This window comes from Macaca thibetana, chromosome 4 (assembly GCF_024542745.1).
Source record: "Macaca thibetana thibetana isolate TM-01 chromosome 4, ASM2454274v1, whole genome shotgun sequence".
NCBI lineage: Eukaryota > Metazoa > Chordata > Mammalia > Primates > Cercopithecidae > Macaca > Macaca thibetana.
Window position 1 is genome coordinate 52932747 of NC_065581.1, and position 17700 is coordinate 52950446.

A 17700-nucleotide genomic window follows, 5' to 3' on the forward strand; every position below is an offset into this window, starting at 1 on the left:
AGGAGTCAAGAGTACCCAGTTTAGATTGGAGCCATGTGATTCAAGAGACAGACATGTTAAAGGATGTTTGAGCAACATCCCTGAAGCCATGGCATTGGTTTTGTGAATCTGAGGACAGAATGGCCAGGTAAGCCTATCCAAGGTTCTTACCTGTCCTTAGCTTCCCTTGGTTATAAGTTCATGAATTTCCTCTTATCTTCTCCTTGCCCCACTGACTGGATTCGTTAAAGGCACTCATTTCCCCTTCAACCACCAAAATGTCTGTGTAGACTTACCTTTGAAAACCGGAAATTAGGTAAGGTAGGCTCAGAAATGGAAAATGCAGAGCACCCTGCTCACTTTGACCCCATTTTGGGTAGAAATTAAGAACCTGCATTTTCAGTTAAGATAGGCTAAAGAGCTGAAGGACAGACTCAGACAGAAGTTTCTCACTCACATAATACTTCAAGTGAGGTGTTCCTAGTGCACATGTCTCCTCCATGTGGGGATTCCAGAACTCAGTCTCCTTTTCATCTCATGGATGTGGGGGAGCTGGGAAAGGAGGTCCCTGGAAGAGCAGATGCATCCCAAATACAACTTTACACTGGATTCTGGAGGCAGCCAGCCAGGTCTTCTTCACTGGCCCTGCCCCGTAGCCCTCAGGGTTCCCCCAAGTCTTCCTCATTATCTCCCCAGAAAGTGCTCTTGTAAAATCTCAAAAAAGCTGAAGCCAGACTATGAGCGAGATAAAGGAAGCAGCTCGGCTCCTGGGAGCCCCCACTAACAGTGGGAACGCTGCCGTCTCCTAACCAGCTGGGTTTGTGTTTGCCCATTTGGTTCTTCAAAACTGAGCAACATATCATTTAAGGATGCAAACATAGGTGTGATACGGCTATAAAGAAAAGCAAGGGAAAGTTGGACAGAAAAGTCAGGGTAGTGGTTCCTCCTAGACGAAAAAGAGGGAGAAAAAAGGGGCACCAGGACTTCAAGGTTCTGGCAAGGTTTCACTTCCTAACCCTCATGCTGTGGTGTCTGGTGTTTGGGTTTGTTGTTTTTCTAATTTTTAAATTATCCTTGTATATTTCAGTCATTGTTTTGCATATATGAAATACTTTAAAATTAAAAGTTTTTTAAAGTTAGGGAAGAAACCACAGAGAAAAAGAGCAATAGATTTAGCTACACAAAACTGTAAATCTTCTGTATGTTAAACATTAAACAGAAAGGCTAACAACAAATTGAAAAAAATATTTGTCACAAATGCTGCAAGTGATTAATATCCAGGCTATGAACTATGAACCTGAATACTAAACACAATCCCATCTCACAGCCTTTGTGCTTTCTCCTTGCTGTTCCCTCTGCCAGGTACGCTCTTCCACTGACAGCCTGATGAGCAACTCCCTCCCTTCATTTGTGCAAATGTCTCCTTCTCAGGGAGCTACCTCTGGCTGGTCACCCTGGCACTCCCTTTCCAAATTCCCAACTTTATTTTTCTCTGCGGCATTCATGTCCTTTTCATATCTATTTAATTTTTTTATTCTGTTTTTGTCTCTCTCTCTCTCCACCAGAATGAAAGCTCTGTGCGGGCAGAAATTTTTGTCTGTTTTGTTCAATGCTGTGTCCCCAGTGCCTAGAACAGTATCTGGCACATGGTAGGTGCTCAATGAATACATGTCGAATAAATAAATGAATATGAAAAGTCCATGATAATTGATAAGACAAGCATTAAGAACACTGCTAAACGAACAAAAGATGCAAATAAACAATTTACATGACATAAGGCATCAAAATGTCTTAGAAGCACATGGATAAATATTATCACTAATAAACAAATTCACATGAAACAATCTTTTGTCTATCGAATTAGTGAAACTTGTTTTTTAACTGTAGTAAACAGTTTGGCAAGAATATGCTAAACTGAGCAATTACTCACTGCTAACAAGTATAAATGAATATAACATTCTGAAAAGCAATTTTATAACTTAATTCAAGAGTCTTAAAAGTGTTCATGCTTTCTGGCCCAGTAATTACACTTCTAGAAAGTTATTATAACAAAATAATTTAAAACATATAAAGAGAGAACCAAAACTGTGAATAAAACTTCCATAGTATTTGAAATAAGACATTGAAAAAAACAGAAAACAAATATGTAAAATGCCAACAGGAGGAATGGACAATTTTGACTTTTTCTTCATAATTTCTTATTTTGTATGAGTATCTATTTCTTCTAAAATGGGGAGTGCTATTCATGATCCAAAAATTGGCAGCTTTAAAAATAATTGCTGGTGCGGTGGCTCATGCCTTTAATCCCAGCACTTTGGGAGGCTGAGGCAGATGGATCACCTGAGGTCAAGAGCTTGAGACCAGCCTGGCCAACACAGTGAAACCCTGTCTCTACTAAAAATCTAAAAAATCTGCCAGGCATGGTTGGCGGGCACCTGTAACCCCAGCTACTGGAGAGGCTGAGTCAGGAGAATCATTTGAACCCTGGAGGTGGAGGTTGCAGTGAGCCAAAATCCTGCCATTGCACTCTAGCCTGGACAACAAAAGCATAACTCCATCTCAAATAAATAAATAAATAAATAATTGTTGTTCGGTTATTTCGATAAGTTATTTTCATTCTTAAATAAGTTATTTTCATTTTCATTCCAATGAATGGAAAAAATGAGATTATTTGAAAATGGCTCCAAGACAGAATCAACATTTGAAACCTAAAACCTCAGGTCAAAAAACAAAGAGAAAACAAAAACAGACCACTACGTCTATAGCCTATTGCATCCCCTGGTGGCAGCATACTCAAATAGAAAAACAGTAAAGTGAAAACCTAGTCAAGCTGGAAGAAAACTATATAATCTAGCAAATACTTTAAAAATAAAGCTTCATCTTCAGAAATCAGGAAGAAGATCTCATACACACAAAGCAATGCTAAAACATATGCTTTCATCTTTTTATGTTGTCAACATCAGCGCCCTAGGATTAAAGACCTGGAGCCACATATACTGTGTTCTATGTCACTATTAAGTAACCATTCATGTTGAATGACTCAACAAGTCTACTCTGAGACACAAATTTTCCAAATGGATTATTGATCAAATGAAATCATCTCCATCATTTCCCGAGCCTTGAGGTGTCTCAAGTGACAAATAAATCCAACAGGACCAAAAAAATGTTATGGTGGCAGGGCAGAGGTGGGGACACAGGAGGAAATTGGGTTCAGAAGCTTTTAAATATCAAAATACCATGAACTGAAATATTTGGATAGTAATAGTAATTTTCTACCTCTCAAATTGGGAAAGATTTTAAAATATCATTACACCCACTCTAATCAAGCTTTCACCCTGGCATTACCTCAAAACAGCTCCTGCCATCATCACCAATGACTATCATATTGCCAAATTCTACGATCATTTCTCAGTCCTCACCTTACTCTTCTCTCAGCAATGTTTGAAACCCACCAGCTCATCTTCCTTCTTCCTCTTATTTCCCAGGCTCTTATTCTATGGCTGACCTTCCTGCCAGCAAGTTTTCCTCGTGTTCAAAAGCACTATGATTGAAGCATAAAAGACAAATGGAAAGATGAAATACAGAAGCCCCCCACTTATAAGCCCTTCCATATGCCAGGCGTGTTCCTTAGGTTATCATATTTAGCCGTCATGGCCTCCTTCCTTTTGTCTTCAACATCAAGAAATGCATACGATGTTCTCACGTATTTGCGGAACCTAAAAATTAAAACAATGGAACTTATGGACATAAAGAGTAAAATGATTACCAGAGGCTGAGAAGGGAAGTAGGGTGGGATGCGGGGCGGTGGGGAAGGTTAATGGGTACCCAAAAACCCAAAAAGAACAAATAAGACCTACTATTTGATAGCAAAACAGGATGACAATGGACAATAATAACTTAATTGTACATTTTCAAATAACTAAAAGAGTATAATTCAAGTGTTTATAACACAAAGGATAAATGATTGAAGGAATGGATACCGCATTCTCCACAATGTGATTATCACACATTGCATGCCTGTATCAAAACATCCCACATACCCCATAAATATATGCACCTACTGTGTATCCACAAAAGTTAAAAATAAAATTTTAATAAAAAACTTTAGTAAATAAATTTTGAAACAAAAAAATGGAAAAAAGAAATGCATACCTTTGATGGATTCCTGAGTTATGGACCTCACCAACCTTCCTCTCGGCCTTCGTCTTCAGGCTGCCTGGTTGGAAGGCCATGTCTGCAGGCTTCTTCCAGGCTACTAGCAAGAAAGTCTGAGGAAATTTCCTGGAGGGAAAACAAAGGCCCCACCTTGAACAAATCCCAAGACCAAGGGAAATCCTTGCTTCCCGCACTTCTACAGCTGCCCCAACTCCAAGTTTGGCTCATACCCCCACCTGTGAACCCAGTGCACCTGGGTGGATTTCATGGTGGGAGGATGATCTTTTCCCTGAGTATCAATGTTTTGAGCTCTGAAAGATTCTCAAATTGTCCACCAAGAAGCCCTGTCTTATAGACCCACTGCAGGCCTGCCCTGGATAAAATTGTGAATGAGATGAAATCCAGCTTCTTTTGACCCATTCAGTGATCCTTTTCCCCAGCATTTTGTCAACTGGCTGTTGACTGCAGTTCACCTTGCTAACTGAGACCATATTTCCAAAAGGGAAATACATCAAGATATGAGGGATCTGTGGAGCTTGGGTACAGTGGCTTATGCTTATAATCCCAGCACTTTGGGAGGCCAAGGCAGGAGGATCGCTTGAGGCCAGAAGTTTGAGACCAGCCTGGGCAACATAGGGAGACTCCATCTCTACAAGTAATAAAAAATTAGCTGGCACACAACTGTAGTCCCAGCTACTCGGGAGGCAGAGGCAGAAGTATATCTTGAGCCCAGGAGTTTGAGACTACAGTGAGCTATGATCACATCACTACACTCCAGCCTGGGTGACAGAGTGACTCTGTCTCATAAAAAAAAAATAAAAGGGGTCTGTGGCCCACACTGGGAGAGGAGAACTTGAGATGAAGATGTATAAACTTCAAAGTTTGAAACTTTCAGGATAGAGTCAATGATTTACGGTGCAATGGAAAGAATATTTAAAATTCAAACTGGTTTACACAATTGTAAGACAAGTGGGAGCTGTTCCTTCATTCCAAAAGCATCCCTTTATTTACTTCTGCTCATCAAATCTTGCTTTCTATTCTCCCTGCGTCTTTTCCTCAGCTGCCTTGCAGGAGGGTTTTTGATCGTACTATGACATGAGTGGTGTACTTTAAATGTATCATCACTGCTCACACGTTTTCATTTTCAGAGTGAAATGAAGGAATTACTAAGCAATATTAGAATTACTAGAATTACTCTCATGGTGGGACATGCATCAGCAGCAGGTGAGTTAGAAAAGCAAAGAAGCCTTTTCTAAATCACCAAAAACTCGAGATAGCAGAGCATATGGTGAATACATAAACTCATTTCTGAGTTTTTCAGAGCTAATCAAAATCTGGTGTTAGCTTTAGTAATTTTGTGACTTTAGGCAAATTATATGATGTCTCTGTACCTCTATTTTACATCATAAAAATAAAAATAGCAGTAGGGAAAAAAATAAGTTTATTTTGAGAATTAATTGAGGTAACATGATAGTGCCAGGGTGTACAAAATGCTCAATAAATGTGGCTTGTTATTGTGTTTATTTATTGTATCTGCTAGGTAACTGGCTATACTATGTATAAAGTGACCAATGGGAAATTGTGACTTGCCACTAGTGTGGTGGTGAAGTATGAATAGAGAGAGGGTGACCCAACTGAGAGAGAGCTAAGATAACATCTGCTGCCTCACATTTGAATTTGCTGCTGGGGTAGATTTCCTCTTCCGCTGCAAAGGCCCCTCTACCCTTCTGCCTGGATTTGCATCCCATTTGGAGGTCAGCCTGCACCATAGTTGCTGCCTTCTAATTGGCTCTAATCAAACACCAGTGCAAGGAACTGAAAAATTCAATGTAATAATGTTTTTTGCTGACTTGATGAGTTTTCTCATTCTTTCAAGTATTCATTGGGTGCTAAATCTGTGCATGTTTTATATTAGGCACTTATGGCAGTAGAAAAGAAACAAGGCCATCTCTCTAGGGTAGATAATACCTAGAATTCCTTCTCCTCCTCTTCTTTCTCTTCTTCCCCCTTCTCTCCTCCTTGTTTTTCTCCTTCTCCTCCTTATTCCAGCTTGCTTGTTTGAGATAAAAGTTCATCAAAAAAGTCAAAAGACACAGCTTCTCCAGAAGTAGGGGTGCATAAATAGGTCCATTTTACAGCTTTCCAAAGCCTTGGGCACTCTTTTGAGGGCCCATGCACATTCGACCCAATCATAAAAATGCATTCACATCCAACAATAAGCATTATTCATAAATAATTATTTTAATTGAATAAATTGCATTCATGACTAATATGATATTTGATTCTATAAAAGCAAGTAGTTTAACTTCATTTTGATGATTGTTAGCTTACTTTGGCATTTTAAATCCAATTAGTTTATTTTTCCAATTCTCAAACATGTTTTGGGGTCTGAAAAGCTTATAAACCCTGAACACTGTGCCCTAGGGCTTTAAGGACAAAACAGTTCTGGCTAACGTTGGGTTTAAATCCTAGCCCTATCTGTTATTTAACCCTGTGAGTTTGAACAAATTACTTAAGCTCTCTCAGCCTCAATCACCCAATCCATCAAGCGAACCCATTCAGACACACTTAGCAAGTGCCAAGCCCATTGCTTTTGAAACCACCTTTGCAAAAATTATAACTGAAGGCCGGGCGCGGTGGCTCAAGCCTGTAATCCCAGCACTTTGGGAGGCCGAGACGGGCGGATCACGAGGTCGGGAGATCGAGACCATCCTGGTTAACACGGTGAAACCCCGTCTCTACTAAAAAATACAAAAAACTAGCCAGGCGAGGTGGCGGGCGCCTGTAGTCCCAGCTACTCGGGAGGCTGAGGCAGGAGAATGGCTTGAACCCGGGAGGCAGAGCTTGCAGTGAGCTGAGATCCGGCCACTGCACTCCAGCCTGGGTGACAGAGCGAGACTCCGTCTCAAAAAAAAAAAAAAAAAAAAATTATAACTGAGGAAATTATGACAGTGAAAGAGATCAGATCTAACCAACTCCATCTTTCTTCTAACCTTTAAGCTGTCCTTATTTATTCCTGGGCATAGGCTAGACTAACCTTGGGAAGGAATTTAGTTTGTATTTGACTCTGAAACAAAACTGACAATAGCCCTTTCCCGAAAAAGACCCCCTTCTTGTCTTGGGACCAGTCTGCCTTTCTAGGACTAACAAATTAGCTACCAGATTAGAAATGATGGTTTAAGGGTCATGCAGCCTCTGGCTGCAAGAGTCTGAACCTCCCCAAATTGCTCTTGTGGATAACATCACTACTGTGAAACCTAAGATCAGTGCTTGAGATATTTTGCAGACCCTCACTAGATGGATCAGCTGACACCACCCAGACTGGTAATCTGGCTCAAACGGTTCTGTGTTCCCACCCAGGAACAGAGGACAGCAAGAAAACCTCACTTCAACCTACTGTGATTCCATCTCCAACCTGACCAATCAGCACTCCCCACTTCCCAAGCCCCTACCCGCCAAATTATCTTTAAAAACTCCAATCCCCAGCATGCTGGGGGAGACTGATTTGAGTAATAATAAAACTCCAGTCTCCTGCACAGCTGGCTCTATGTGAATTACCCCTTCTCCAGTGCAATTCCCCTGTCTTGATAGATCGGCTCTGTCTAGGCAGTGGACAAGGTGACCCCATGGGGCAGTTACACTTTCCATAGAGAAATAGCTCAATAAATATTTCTTTTTATTTTCTTATTCAGCGTCTACAATGTAGAGTTCCCAACCAAGTTACTCAGAGCTAAATAGATTGAGGTTGAAGTTCCAAGGCTTAATCACTAAAGTTCTCAAGAGGACTGTGTATAAGAAAAATTCTACAGGAATGACAGATTTTCTGAGAAATTCCTACTCTCACACTTCAAGCCTCAGGATTTGCATTCTGTGACAATAACAGCACAACATTATTGGAGAGCGGTACATCCTCAAACATTAATGGAGAGCAGCCATCCTCGGGATCCCAGCCTCAGGCATCTTACTTTCTTGTGTCTTTGTAGGGGGTTCTATGAGGAGACAGGAAGTGATAAGAGAAGCTTACAGGCGGACTCAGGCAGCAAGGTCTGAAACCAAATGCAAGCATCTAGGAACACCAGTGGTGGTGGAGGGCATGCAAAGAGGCAGAGAGCAGTTGGCTGCACCAACTGAACAGCTTTTCTTGGTTGTTCAAAGCAAACACAAATGACAAAATGCAGTTTGCCTTTTTCTCAGATGTTACAACTGTCATCCACAGAGCCATGGATCAAATGCAATATGAATCAATCACTTCATTTTTTTTATTATGTTGAGCACTTATTTTGGGTACACCACCCTAGTAGGGGCTATGGCTGAATGATGTGGTTCCTGTCCTCAGAGAGACTACAGAGGGGAAAGCGGAAGTAGGGATGGACAATAAGTGCAAAGAAAGGATTGTGGTCTCATAGCAGGTATATATAGGCTAAATTCATGAGACAGATTTTAAGTGTCAAGGATGTTCAGAAGAAAGGCACTTCACTGTTGGATGGAATGGTCAGAAAGAGCTTCACCCAGAAAAGGGAATTTGAGGTGTGACTGGGAAGCATTTCAGAGTAGCTGAAGAGAGAAGTTAGAAAAGGAATGAAAGGCTTAGGAAAAACAGAGAAAGAGAGAGTATACAGGGACATGATATGTGCTTTTTCTGTTCCTTTAACTATGAAGGCACATTTAAAATCCAGGTTCAGAAGTTCAGAACCTGTCACAAAAAGACCAAGTCAGAAAGTAGAGTGTTAAGCACCCATAAGAGATGCCTAGAAACTTCAAGGGTGGTCGTTTATCCTCACATGTCCTCACGTCCTCAGACACCAACTCTTACCAGGTGAGGGCAGAGCTGACAAAGCTGGTTCTCAAAGCATGAAGCTCATTCTTGATGATTAAGGGAAATCAATATATGTCTGTGGTTAAAAGCAAGAAGGCTTAAAAGGCTCAGATCAAAGTTGACCTATACTTCACATGCCTCATGCCGGAACACCAACATAGGTTACTCTCATGAGTTCCTGAAAGGAGTAACAATGCACAGTGGTTTGCACGCACCGAGATGTGTGCCAAATATGGATAATGGTGGTGATGATGATGATGATGATGGTGATGATAATGAAGATTCAGTCATAAACATTTACTGAAGACACCTTTGTCATTGGTCCTGTGTCAATTATTGGGAAGACAAAGGTAGGAAGGCTGACTCATTCACTTTTGCCTGCCCAGTGCCTTCCTGGAAGAGTAGGGTCTTGGCTGACACTTCCTGGATAATTATGGAATCACTATCTTGGAAGAGTTGGAATTGGTCTTCCAGTCCATTTCTTTGACAAAAGATACAAGACAAAATAAAGTGATACTACGCATATGCAAAAATATTGTCAAGCCTACTTTTTAAGCACTTTATATAAAGAAACACTATAATCCAATGTGATTCATTACCCCAGCCCAGAAAAAAACCACAAAAAGTCCTTCTTAATATCCAACTGAAATATTTCTGTCTTAAATTTGGATCATGTAGTTTTATACAAAAAATTTTTACAACTATTAGTTTGGGGGAGATGCAATGGGATATCAAAGAAGCCATAATAACCTTACTTTTTAATCAAGAAAAAAATGAACACACATCATTAATTCAGGAATAAAGCAGCATTGGTCATAACAGCATTATGTAAGGATGTAACACTATGTTAAATTGTATTCAGTGAATTTCATATTGCAAAGTGGCACTACCATTTTGGGAAAATCTGTGGCAATGTGAAGTAAGTAATAACTACACAGACACCTTTGTAAGGAAGAATTCTGAAGCAAGAAACTTGAATAGGGATGAGGGGAAGGGGATGGGAGCCCACGAACAAATAGAGAAGTCTTCCTTAGCTAGGAGTAAAATCAGGTCATCCAGAGTTAGAGGAGAGTAAACAGTAAACGGGTCCAGAAATGTGGTTAGATGTATAGCATTTCTAGATGTTCTTTTCTGGGTTGCTTTTATTTTCTGCAAAAAATAAGAAGCAAGGCCATCTACTGAGTGTAAAGATGGTGGAAATTTGAGGAGTATATTAATTTTGGAGATTTGAGAAATATATTAATCAAGTATATCTGGAAATGAGAGGCAATACATTGATAACTGGCATAAAGAGATAAGAGAAAATATAAAATAGTCAGGTAGGAGAGTGGGAGAGCAAATGAATGTTTGGGTAACATTACGGACCCAGTTGAAGTTAGTGGTAATACATTTAAAGTGAGACCAGTCAGCATGGTTGCATGTTTTTCTCCAGTTACATTCAGCAGTGCAGCTTTAAGCACTGAATAAGTGAAGACTGGAATTTAACTGGAGTTGGGATTTTGCCAGTTGACTACGGACCAAGTGAAAGCAGTAAAGGATTGAAAGCATGTGCAAAAAGAGTGATTGAAAGAGGTAAAGGGCTGAAAACATGTGCAAAAAGAGTGTTTATAAGGATTGGCCATGGTATGTATGCTGGTTAAGAAGGGAAATAAGAACTTGAGGACAAATGACAGTAAATTGATTATAGGGTTTAGTAGGGATGGGTTTAAAAGATTGTAGGAGTTAAGGTACTTGACTCTGATATCTAGCCACCAGTAACTGTTTATTTTTCCACTCTACTTGCACCTCATTGAGGATAAATTAGTTTAATCTTCTCTAATCAATGTGTCTGACTCCAAACCAGGCTACAGAATGGTGAATTTTATAATGTGCAGGATAACCAGTGTGGGGTGTGGGGTAAGGTGGGAATAAGGAATGATCAGTTAACGTTTAGTGAGGAAGCAGTCAAGAGGAAGTATCCACGATAGAATAAAACACTTAACTAGAAGCTGATATTCCCCCTTTAATACTACCCTCCATATAGTAGGTAGTTGCTGAACATGTTTGAGGAATGAAATTGGATGGATGAATCCGGTTGAAAAGATATGATTTTCCTGAGGGAGAGAGTAATGAGTGTGGTAGTGGCAGTGAAAATGGCTAGAAGAGATGGATTTGAGAAACATTAAGGATAAAATCAACAGGACTTGATGGAGTGGTTGGGAAGAAGCAGGCAGGAGTGCAAAGAGGCAAGGATGGCTCCTAGATTCTGACTTGGCTAATGGGGGTGGATGGCAATGTCTTTCAATAAGATAAGGAGTGGAAGAAAGAAGGATAATAGGTTTGGGGCCAATGAGAGTAGTGGATTAGCTTTGAGCATGTTGTGAGATATCTGTGGGACACCCAAATGAAGATGTCCAGTGGAAAAATGGAGAAATGAGCCTGAAACTCAGCAGAGGTCTGAGGATCGTAAGGTAGCAATGTCCCTTAGGCAAAAGCAGGTGGAATCCAAAGCATGGCATGGACCTGTTAGCAAGTATCACGAACCATGAGTTCCTTGGTGTCTCCTTAAGGGAAATTACAGAGTGAAAGGATCTGACAGACAAAGATTGAACCATGCACAATTTTTGTGTCTAAGGATAAAAAAGAAGAGAAGAGCCCACAAAAGAAAGAGCAACCAAAGATGTACACAAATAAAAATTGGAGAGAAAAGCCAACAGAATAGAGAACTTCAAGAAGGAATTGGTCATCTGAATGAAATGTCAAGAAATGTCCAATAAGTTGAGACCTGAAAGGCATCTGTTAGCTATGGTGAAACAAAGCATTGAGCTCTACAGGAAGAAGGTAGAAGCCTTCTTTGGAGTGGTAGAGACCAAAATCAGATTAGAATAGATTGAGGAGTTAACGAAAAAGTAGGAAGTAGGAGACACAAGAAAAGGCTCTTTTTCGAGTAGCTTGGCTAAGAAAAGGAAGGAGATAGAGTAATGGCCATGGGAACCTATGAGTTATTCATAGTTATTTTTAATTTTGCTTTTTTGAAAACTGAAAATTCTTGAGCATGTTGATAAACAGGGAGGAAACGGTCAAAGGTTGAAGATATAGGAGAAAGTCCAGGACAGTGAGAGTCTTTGGGCAAAGGCATATGGGGATCAAAAGCACAGAAAGATGTCCACTTCTTACCCTGTTGGAAGGCACAAAGGATGGTTCAGAGGCAGGTATGTTTATGTCTGCCTCACTTATTGAAAAATGCATCTGTACGTATGACCTGCACTTTCTCATTAACTATTTCTATACATTCTGGCTTCTTTTTTTTTTTTTTTTTTTTTTTTTTTTTTTGAGATGGAGTCTCACTCTGTCACCAGGCTAGAGTGCAGTGGCATGATCTTGACTCGCTGCAATCTCCACCTCCCGGGTTCAAGAGATTCTCCTGCCTCAGCCTCCCAAGTAGCTGGGAATATAGGCGCATGCCACCACACTCAGCTAATTTTTGTACTTTTAGTAGAGAAGGGGTTTCACCATATTGGTCAGGATGGTCTCGATCTCCTGACCTCAAGCGATCCACCCACCTTGGCCTCCCAAAGTGCTGGGATTACAGGCATGAGCCACCATGCCCGGCCCACTTTCTGGCTTCTAACTCTACTATTTTGCTGAAACTGAACTTCCCAAAGTGTCAAATAACCTCCCAATTTCAAATTCAGTGGCATCTTCCCAGCTCTTCTAAACCTTTGTGCAACATTTACCCAGTTGAGCAATCTCTCTTTCCTAAAACTCTGTCTTACTGTGACACTCTTTCTCACCTCCCTATTAATTTATTCGGTCTCTGCATTGGTTTCACTTCTTTGTCTTGAACCCTAAATGTAGGTGAGCTCCCAAGATCTGTGGCTTCAGCTCTTATCTTTACAAACATAGCATTCAAATTTACTTTCAGTCTCTCTTATGTGGCTTCTGCTGTCCAGGACTTTGTGGTTCAGACCTCTAACTCAAGACATTTGTTAAAAATGGAGTAGATCAATCAGAATCACTGGGCATTGTGAACAGCACCAAATCAGTAGGAGAATGGGAGTTATCAGTGACAAAGTTTCTGATATATGACTATGATCAAGTGACTGTGGCATGAATGTGAAAGGCAGTAAAACCCAGTGTCACCTAGGGTGGGTTCAGAACAAAGAGGAATGCCAATCCACTAGAGATAAGAAAATGGGAAACAGTGGGCTCAGCACTAAGGAAGGATAAAACTGGAACCAGATTACTCATAAGGGACGTGTGCACAATAATGCATGTTCTGTGAAGAGAGGCTCATCGGTACAAGATCAAGACAAGGTGACAGAAGAAGACAGGTGGAAAATCAACTTTTCTGATAAAAGCATCATCTAAGATGGATTTGCAACTGGGATTGGCCACTTGTACCTGCAAGCCCCAAGCAGTCACACCTAAATGAAAGGACAGATCTCTTTGGTGCAATGCATGTTTAGATCACTATATTGTAACACGCAAATTAAAAGTACATTGAGATACCTTTACACACCCACTAGATTGACCAAAATTTAAAAATGGACAATACCAAGTTTTGGCAAGGATATGAGAGCACTAGAACCCTCATACATTTCTGGCTGAAATGCAAAGTGATACAGTCTGTTAAACAAAGTTTATGGGAGGCCGTTGGTTTGGACTAGATTCCTGCAGTAGGCCCCAACAGACCAGTCCAAACCAGAATACAGTCACATGTGCTAAGTTCCACATAATTAAGCTGAACTTTGAAATGGGACAGTTTTCCTTAAAAAAAAAAAAAAAAAAAGGAGATTCCAATCAACCTGAGTCAACAAAATAAGAAAATCCCCCCCTCTGTTTTAACCCTACCAGGAAAATAACTTTGAAATGACCAATCCACTTTTTGTTCTCTGTTTCTATTCTCTTTAGCCATTTTCTAGCTATAAAGCTAATCCCCTCTGCTCAGCACATCATAGTACTCACTCTATTTCATAGAATGAGATGTTCCTCAACTAGAATGACAAATAAAAACCAATAAAAATTTTTAAATTACATATGTCATAATTTTGTCTTTTGACAAGTCACTTTGGGAAAATAATTTGGCAATTAAATGTACACTTACCATAAGCCCCAGCAATCCTACTCTTAGGAATTTATCCAAGAGAAATTAAACGTAAGTTAACACAAGACCTATATGTAAAATGTTGCCATAACAGCCAAAAATTGTAAACAATCTGCTGTGGTTTGAATATGCTCCCCAAATTTCATGTGTTGGAAGATTAATTTTCAAATTCATATGTTGATTGGAGGCATCCAATCCTCCAAGTCTTTAAGAGGTAGCCTTAGAGAGGTAACTAGCATCAGATAAGATAATCAGGATGGGGCCCCTGTGAGGGTACTGGTGGCTTTATAAGAAGAGGACAAGAGACCTGAGTTGACAAGCCTGCTTTTGGCCTCTCATCAGGTGTCCTCCTCCATGTTATGACGCAGCAAGAAGGCCCTTACCAGATGCAGCCCCTCAATCCAGGACTTCCTAGCCTCCAGAAATTTAAGAAATACATTTCTTGCCGGGCGCGGTGGCTCAAGCCTGTAATCCCAGCACTTTGGGAGGCCGAGACGGGCGGATCACAAGGTCAGGAGATCGAGACCATCCTGGTTAACACGGTGAAACCCCGTCTCTACTAAAAATACAAAAAACTAGCCGGGCGAGGTGGCGGCGCCTGTAGTCCCAGCTACTCGGGAGGCTGAGGCAGGAGAATGGCGGGAACCCGGGAGGCGGAGCTTGCAGTGAGCTGAGATCCGGCCACTGCACTCCAGCCTGTGTGACAGAGCGAGACTCCGTCTCAAAAAAAAAAAAAAAAAAAAAAAAAAAAGAAATACATTTCTTTTCTTTATAAATTACCTAGTCTGTGATATTCTGTTTTAGCAACAGAAAACAGACTAAGACAATAATTTTATACCAAGAGTGGAGTCGTTGCTATAATGATACCTGGAAATGTAGACTTGGTTTTAGAACTAGGTATTGGGCAAAGCCTGGAAGAATTTCGAGGAGCAGGCTAAAAAAAACCTCAGTGGCCAAGAACAGAGTATTAAGGGCAATTCTGTGGAGGCTCAGAGGACAAGAAGATGAGGGGAAGTCTGGAACTTCTTAGAGATTATTTAGGTGATCATGACTAGAATGCTGATAGAAATATAAACAGTAAAGGCTCTTCTGATGATGTCTGAGATGAAAATGAGCAACAAGATATTGGAAACTAAAATAAAGGCCATTCTTGTTATAAACTGGAAAAGAATTTGGTTGGATTGTGTCCACGCCCAAGGGATTTTTGGAATACAAAACTTAAGAGCAATGGATTAGGTTACCTAGTGGAAGAAATATCTAACCAGCAAAAAATTCAAGCTACTGTATGACTACTTTTATAGCTTACATTAAGCTACAAGAGGGGAAAATGATTTAAAGATGGAATTTATCCTCAAAAGGGAAGCAAGGCAGAAAGGTTTGGAAAACTCTTACCCTGACCCTGTAAAGAGTTAAAAAAGAAAAAAGAAGAAAAAAAAAAAGCAGTTTAGGACAGGAAGTCAAGGATATGACCCAGAGATCATTTTCTAAGGAGATTAGCACAGATAGAAGGAATCACCAAGACAATGGAAGAAAGGCCCTGAAAATATCTCAGAGATCTTCAAGGCATCCCCTTCCACCACAAGCCCAGGGGCCTAGGAGGGCAGAATGGTTTCAAGGGACAGGCCCAGGGCACCTTACATAGGCTTAGTGCCCAGAGCCGCCTTTGGTCTCTGCTCCAGGCATTACAGTGCAGGAATCCACAGCCTCCTTAGCCATGTCTCAGCAGGCCCAAGTACAGCTCCTGCCATAGCTCTGAAGGGCACAAGTGATAAGCCTTAGTGGCACGAACATGGTACTAATTCTGCACACACCCAGAATGCAAGAGCTATGGAGGTATGGCAGCCTCTACCTGGATTTCAAAGAGTTTACACACAGCCTGCGGTCCCACGCAGAAACTTGCCACAGAGATGAGATGCCACAAAGAGGCCCCCCTAGGACAATGCCTAGTGAAGCCATGGGTGTGGGACTGCCACTGGGGTGTGAGACCCCAGAAATGTAGGACCACCAGCGTGCAATAACAGTCTGGGAGAGTTGCAGGTATGAGACTCCAACCTGAAAGGGCTGGAGTGTGAGCTGAGCCCAACAAAGCTAAGGGAAGAGGACTTCTTGAGGTTTTTGGGGTTCACCCCCAACCCCAGTGTGTCCAGGAAGCAACACATGGAGTATAAGATTATTCTACAGTCTTGAGATTTAGTGTCTGCCCTTTTGGGGTGTCAGACTTGCTTGGGGCCCATTACCCCTTTTTTCCTGCCTATCTCTCCCTTTTGGAATGGAAATATTTACTCATGCCTGTTCCACCATTATATTTTGGAAGTAGATAATGTTTTTGATTTTACAGGCTCACATCTGGAAGGGGTTTGCCTTGAATCTGGGATGACTTTGGACTTTGGGTTTGGACTTTTGACTTGGTGCTGGAACAAGTTATGAAATTTGGAACTGTAGGGATAAAATGAATGTATTGTGGATGTGAGAAGGACATGAGTTTTGGGGACTAGGTGTGAAATGCACATTGTACCCTATAAATATGTATAATTATGTGTCAATTTTTTTAACTGAAATATTATACTGCCATAAAAATATGCTTCCAATATGGTTTTCATAACATGAAAAATGTTTGAATTAAGCATCTAGTAAAAATTGTTTTAAAAAATGAAGAAGAAGAAGGAGAAGGAGAAGGAGAGGAAGGAGAAGGAGAAGGAGGAAGAAGAAGAAGAAGAGGAAGAGGAAGAGGAAGAAGAAGAAGAAGAAGAAGAAGAAGAAGAAGAAGAAGAAGAAGAAGAAGAAGAAGAAGAAGAAGAAAAAGAAGAAAGAAGAAAGAAGAAAGAAGAAAGAAGAAAGAAGAAAGAAGAAAGAAGAAAGAAGAAAGAAGAAAGAAGAAAGAAGAAAGAAGAAAGAAGCTTGAGGTGGTACACACACTCTCGTCCTCTCCCTATAGGATGTCCCCACCACGTTGTGATGGGACAAGGCCCTCACTAGATACAACCTCTCAACCTTAGACTTCCCAGCCTCTAGAACTGAAAGAAATAAATTTATTTCTTTATAAATTACCCAGTCTGTGATGTTCTGTGATGGCAACAGAAAACAGACTAAGACAACCCAAATGCCCATTAACTAGTGTATGAATAAATCAATTTTAGTATATCCATATAATGGGGTATATTCAACAACGGAAAAGCACAAACCACTGGCACACAATGACATGAATGAATCTTAAAAGCACTATACTAAAGTGAAAGAGCTAACTACTAGAGAATACAATCTCAGACTACATGCTGCCAAAATTTTAGCAAAAGCTCTGTTGTAAAAAAAAAAAAAAAAAAATCGTATTTATATTTGAACCATACATTCAGCCTGCCATTTCACTTCTCAGTGAAGAGCATACAATTTTGCCCAAGGACAAGTTCCAAAAAAGAAAAAGAAAAATATTTGTAGGCTACCATTTATTTCATAAATTGTATATTTTCTTTCTATCAGAAAGTTTAATATCTGCAACTGGCCTTAAGAATTCATTTAACATTTCTTTAACTGAGGGTTTCAGATTATTTGCCAAAGTTTCTTAAATGACACATGGAGTACATAGTACAGTATCTGGTTTGAACATTTTGCCCTTGAATAGATGTTGTTGTTGGGTAAATTATTCACATGTCTTCACTGTCCCACGTAA